Source organism: Hemitrygon akajei, unplaced genomic scaffold (assembly GCF_048418815.1).
Source record: "Hemitrygon akajei unplaced genomic scaffold, sHemAka1.3 Scf000053, whole genome shotgun sequence".
Lineage (NCBI taxonomy): Eukaryota > Metazoa > Chordata > Chondrichthyes > Myliobatiformes > Dasyatidae > Hemitrygon > Hemitrygon akajei.
This window is the reverse complement of record NW_027331939.1, coordinates 213,671-219,670: the sequence shown is the minus strand read 5'-3', so window position 1 is coordinate 219,670 and position 6,000 is coordinate 213,671. Positions and strand designations below refer to the sequence as shown.

Here is a 6,000-nt window from a genome sequence, read left to right as displayed (position 1 = left end):
ACCAGCGGCTCCCGCACACTCGACCACGTTTAGAGCACGATCAGGAAAAGCCCAGCATTCCACCCCGAGACCATATTCCTCCCCGAGACCATATTTCGGGCATTCTGAACTTCTGGTTTTCTTTCTCCTACCTCCACCCAGGCGGAGGGTGAGGAACAAGACACCAGATATATCGGCGACAATGTCACGGGAATCGGGGGCCGACTACTGAACTGTTTCGAGGCGAGGACAGAAACAAAAATGACCCAGGGCTCATAAGAGAATCTAAGTGTCACAATCTTTATAAAGACACCGGAGAACGAGTGTTTCCCACCGATTCATTCAGAGTCCAGAGTGTTCCTTAACCAGAAGCACTGGGTGAACACGCGGTCTGCAAAGTGATGAGCAGTAGATTCGTGACAATATTTATCACATTTATTCATTATTATTCATCTATAGGTTTTGTTTCATATTTTGCTGGTTTGGTAGTTGTCTATTGCTGTAGTCAGAACATTATCAGTTTCCCTGGTGGTCTAGTGGTTAGGATTCGGCGCTCTCACCGCCGCGGCCCGGGTTCGATTCCCGGTCAGGGAATTAAGATATTTCCTGCTGTAATTTAATGTGCTTACTTTAAATTATTTTGTGTATTAACTTGCTTCCACAACAACCCGATTCCTCTCTATGCTTAACCTGCATCCGCCTGATTCAGCACCATAAAACCACAAAATATATGAGCAGAAGATGACATTGAGAAAAATATCGCAGGTGCAGTCTCAATAAAGCTGGAAATAACTGTGCGAGGTCTTACAGACAATAACTTGCAATCGATACAATGTAGATTTGATCTTCTTCACTCCTCACTGTACCTCAATCCACGCAGAGATGCTGTCTCTGTGTAGAAGAGGGTGACCATACATTTCCCATATTGGACTCTGGTCCTACTCACTCAGTTTGCCGACATCACCTTGACTCATCTGCCCGGGGTCATCACTGCTCAAATCTCAGTGAGTATTGTCAGGTCCGGTCGGGTTTATTGCCGTGTGCACAGGGACGGTGAGGTACAGGTACAATGAAACACTTGCAGCGTCATTGCAGGCTCGAAAAGACAGACAGTACGCAGAACATAAATTGTACAATTCTGCATCATTAACAAAAGATAGATATAAATCTTGTGCCAGTTTCAGACTCGGAAATAATTCCTCAGGCAAACCGATGACATAGATTGCGAACTATTATATCCACGGGGTAGCATGCAGGCCCCAGAATGGCCTGTTTATTCCTTTTCTTTAAACAGACAGACAACAGAGAGAAGGGCGAGTCTCTAGTCCTCTTCAGCCAGCCCTGGCATTCAGTAAGATCAGGCTGGCCCAGACTTTTTCTCAATCCTCCCCCCTCCCCATACCGCAGTTGCGAGTCAAAAATCGGTCGGTGTCCCCCAGCAAATCTTCTACCGTCTCCCCAGGTGAGAGGAGATAAACTTCTGTCGCCCGCCTTTATTTCGACGCCCTGACAGCGTCCCAGCTTCGATCAGAAGCATATGGATATGAATGTTATATAATGGGACATTGTTCTGAGTTTTGCTCAGTATTGACGGGACTTTGGGCAGGCAGAGGCAGTCAGAGTCTGTGGGAGCGAGCAACTCGGGTGAAACCCTTTCCGCAATTGGATAACACATTGGATTGACATCTGCATACACGAATGGGAGCTAGGTAGTTGCACGTACTTTGACGAGATTGGTTGATGTCGGACCATGACGCCGCGTCAGTGACAATTGGCGAGGTTGATTTGACGGAAGGTCAGCGAACCGATTTGTCTATGGCAATAGGCGGGGTCGCTCGCTAGACAAGAGAGCAATGGGGAGTCTGTACAGTGAGTGATATGAAACGGCGAAAGCTTTTCGCGTTCAGAGACCGTGCTGCCCACTTCAGCGAATCAGTCACAATCTCAATCACCCCTCTCCCAGCCGCGGCTGAGCAACATATCTTATTGAATATGGAAATATTTTTATAAGTTGACAATTCAAGTGTTTTCAGCTAACCGAAATTTCACATGGTGGTCATGTCTTAACGGAGCACTAAACCAAAGTCCAGGAGCAGATTTGTTTAAAAAATCGCTACTCCTTCATGTCATATTACCTGTTCGCACCGACATTTCAGCACCAGTTTACACCCACTCCCCTGCGCTCCACCCGAGCTGTCTTGTAAAGGAAAATCTATAAACGTCCCACTGCATTCACGCAGTCCTTTCACTGAACACGAATATTGATAGCTAACCGTTCGCTTCAACTTGTGAGGAAAGTGTGGGAGTGAGGGAGTGAGATGTGGAGAGAGAGAGAGAGAGAGAGAGAGAGAGAGAGAGAGAGAGAGAGAGAGAGAGAGAGAGAGAGAGAGAGAGAGAGAGAGAGAATGTATGTATGGGTGTGTTAGAGAGAGAGGAACATGGATGTGAGGCAGGGGAGAGAGTCACATCGTAGACAGAACAAGGGAGATTTGAAAGGCAGTTAGAGAGAGAGAGTTACACGGCAATTTATCAATTTCATGTTCACTTTCGGCCACTGTTTTCCTCCCAGCGTTTTTTTGACCACCAGAGTAATTCACCTCACCGACAAAACGAAGTGGATCTTTCCGTCCCTTCATGTAAACCCGAACGCTGCAGGACTCGTAAGTATTATCACCGTTTGTACTGAGGAAGAGAAATGGTTCATGCGTTTACACATTTCCCTTTAACAGAGGGAGCAGGAGCACGTTATACTTATTGATGCCATTCTCCCAGTTTCTTCAATTATAAAGGCAATTAACATTAAATTAGCGCCATTAATTCTTAAAATTCCAAAGGTAGTTCTGATTTGGATTGCAAACACGAGGAAATCTGCAGATGCTGGAAATTCAAACAACAACAGACACAAATTTTGTGTGTGTTGTTGTCTGATTTGGACGCAAGGATTCTGCTCAGTGCGATAAATCGCCCGCTGTCTAACTTAAGGAAGTACGTTGGTGAACGAAGCGAGGCGCTCTGCATCCGTACAGTTGTAGAACACACCGGCATCAATCGTCCTGTTTCTACACAGAATCTATTGTTAGACACTCGGTTGCAAAGTAAAAATATCGTCGCTAAATAAACTGTATTGGCATGTCGATTTGGCTAGTTTCCACCTGTCCCCACCCATCAAGACGTCGACCAGCAAATGCGGGTGTGTGGGGTGTGTGGTAGAAGAAATTTTCAGCGTTTTGCGTTGAAATACTGAATCAGGACCTCCTAATCTGGTATATATTCTCCGCTAAAAATGCTGCGAGAATTGAACTGACAGAAATATGGAATGTCAACTCCACAAATTCTCGAATCTCCCCAGCCGAGGGAATAGGATTTATTGAAGAACGTGTTACCGGCTCCAGATCTGTGCTGGATACGATACCAGAACTCAGTACCTCGAAATCCATGTCGTTAATGAAAATCGAATCGGGAAAGTACCGCGTTGAACAGAGAATCAGAATCAGGTTTATTATCTCCGGCAGGTAATGTGAAATTTGTTAACTTAGCAGCAGCAATTCAATGCAATACATAATCTAGCAGAGAGAGAAAATAATAATAATAACAACAAATGAAATAAAACATAATAATAAATACACAAGTAAATCAATTACTTATATTGAATAGATTATGAAAAATATGCAAAAACAGAAATACTGTATACTAATAAAGTGAGGTAGTGTTCTAAGCTTCAAAGTCTATTCGTGATTCTGATTGCAGACGGGAAGAAGCTGTTCCTGAACCGATGAACGTGTGTTTCTGTCTCATAACCTTAGACACCCAAGGTCAACCCCAATATCCGGTGCTATCTGTGTCGACGTTGCTCCTTTGCAGATTGGAAGAATTTTTATCGGCGGTGTCATGACGGTCTATTATCGCCCTCATTAATGGCTGTCCTTACGGTGAGAGGCTGATGACGTGAATTGCCGGACAGCGGGTTGCAATGAGAATATTTAGGCTGCAATTGGTTCGTTCAGTGAGGGCGGAAACTGGACAAGAGTGTTTATTTTGAATAAACAGGAATGCAGGAATGTGTGAGGTCATGTACTTCGTTGGGATTAAAATAAAGGACGATCGGTTGCGGTGAGACTGTCAAAGGAAACTGTTCACGAAACAGAGATGGCGAGCCGATGGGTGGATCAGGTATTTTGCAAGGCAACTGCATATTGTCAACTGAACACATTTGGGGGCAGCGCTCAGACAGCATCCAGGGTGTTAAATTTTATTGGCACACTACACGCTGCTGCTTGTAGTGTGAGCGCTGCGAGCAGGGTTCGAACCTGCGCGGGGAATCCCCATTGGATTTCAAGTCCAACGCCTTAACCACTCGGCCATCGCAGCTCCATCAATGTTCAGCACCTACCGTAGCTCTGCACCTGAAGTGAGGGTTGTACTTGATTTATTTTCGGTAACGGAAATGGTGAATCGATCATGCTTTGGGCTTGTCTTGCAGCCAGTGGCACAGGGAACATTTCGCTGGTAGAGGAAAGAATAAATTCAACTAAATACCAACAAATTCTGGAAGCAAAGATCACACCGTCTGTAAAAAAGCTGAAGATGAAAAGAGGATGGCTTCTACAACAGGATAATGATCCTAAACACACCTCAAAATCCACAAAGGTCTACTACAAGAGGTACAAGCTGAAGATTTTGCCATGGCCCTCACAATCTCCCGACTTAAACATCATCAAAAATCTGTGGACAGACCTGAAAAGAGCAGTGCATGCAAGCTGGCCCAAGCATCTCACAGAGCGTGAAGCCTTTTGCAAGGAAGAATGACGCATATCCTCCAAACAAAAATTGAAAGACTCTTAGCTGGCTACAGAAAGCCTTTACAAGGTGTGATACTTGCCAAAGGGGGTGTAACTAAGTACTGACCATGCAGGTGGCCCAAACCTTTGCTTCGGCCCCTTTTCCTTTTATCTTATTTTGAAACTGTAAAAGATGGAAATTTAAAAAAAGTAACATTGCTTAAAATATTAAAGAAATGTGTCATCTTTAACTTTATGCCTTTTGGAAATCAGGTCATCTTTTACTTGCTTAGCTATTGACAGGAACAGAAATTTTGAGCATCGGTGCCCAAATCTTTGTATCCCACCGTATCCGTCCTTCCAATGTGCATCACCGTACCACACGATGATCTATTTGACAAATCTTCTCCCATTCTTCTCAACTGTCTTTGATCTTAAATGTGTTTTAATCTTTTGAGTTTTTGAACACGTTGAAGTCAGGCTACCTTTTTTATATTTTCTTTTCTTTAGCCTCCCTTCCTTCTGTCAGAGTGGAGTGACAATCCCAATTTTCCAACCATCAGGATCTATTCTAGAATGTAATGATACGTGAAGGAGTACTATTATTTCCTCGAGAATCTTCAGTTCCCACTTTTAGAACCCTGGGGTGTAGTCCAACTGGTCCCGTTGACATACAGCTTCAGAGCTTTCAGCTTCACAGGCACCTTCTCCAGAGTCATAACATCCACTCTCACTGATGCCCTCTGACACATGTTCATCGGTGCCATTATGCTGGTGTCTTCCACAGAGCAGAATATTCATTCAGTTCGTCCGTCTTTTCTTTTCCCCCCTCTTCCGTGTCATTTTCCAGCTTTCTGATACCCACACTCGCATCCCTTTTATCCTTCATATGTCTGAAAAAATGGTATTTTCTCTATTATTAGCCATTTATGTTTTGCTCTCATCAAATTTTATTTGCTTTCTTTTGTATTTTCCAAGCATCCCAAACCTCTAGCTTCCCACTAATGCTTGCTATATTATAAACCCTCACTTTTGCCTTTATTCTGTCTTTACTTTCCAGTATCATCCACTGTTGCCTCATCCTTCCTGTCGAATATTTATTCTTATTTGTGATGCATCTATTCTGCGCCTTTCCAATTGCCCCTAGAACACCAGCCCTGCTGGATCTGCCGTTAACCCTGCTGGTTCCCCTTTCCAATCGACTTGGCCAGCCCTAGACTTAGGTCGCTGTTGTTTTCTGCGA

The 6,000-nt window shown here is 44.1% G+C and overlaps 2 non-coding genes across 2 annotated transcripts; one reads left to right on the top strand and one right to left on the bottom strand.

Annotated features, from left to right (window-relative positions):
• The first annotated feature begins 501 nt into the window (after positions 1-501).
• On the top strand, positions 502-573 carry trnae-cuc (transfer RNA glutamic acid (anticodon CUC)). Its single transcript has one exon. It is a non-coding gene; the product is annotated as a tRNA-Glu (tRNA).
• Positions 574-4,265: 3,692 nt separating this feature from the next.
• Positions 4,266-4,347, bottom strand: trnas-uga (transfer RNA serine (anticodon UGA)). Its single transcript has one exon. It is a non-coding gene; the product is annotated as a tRNA-Ser (tRNA).
• Between the last annotated feature and the right edge of the window lie 1,653 nt (positions 4,348-6,000).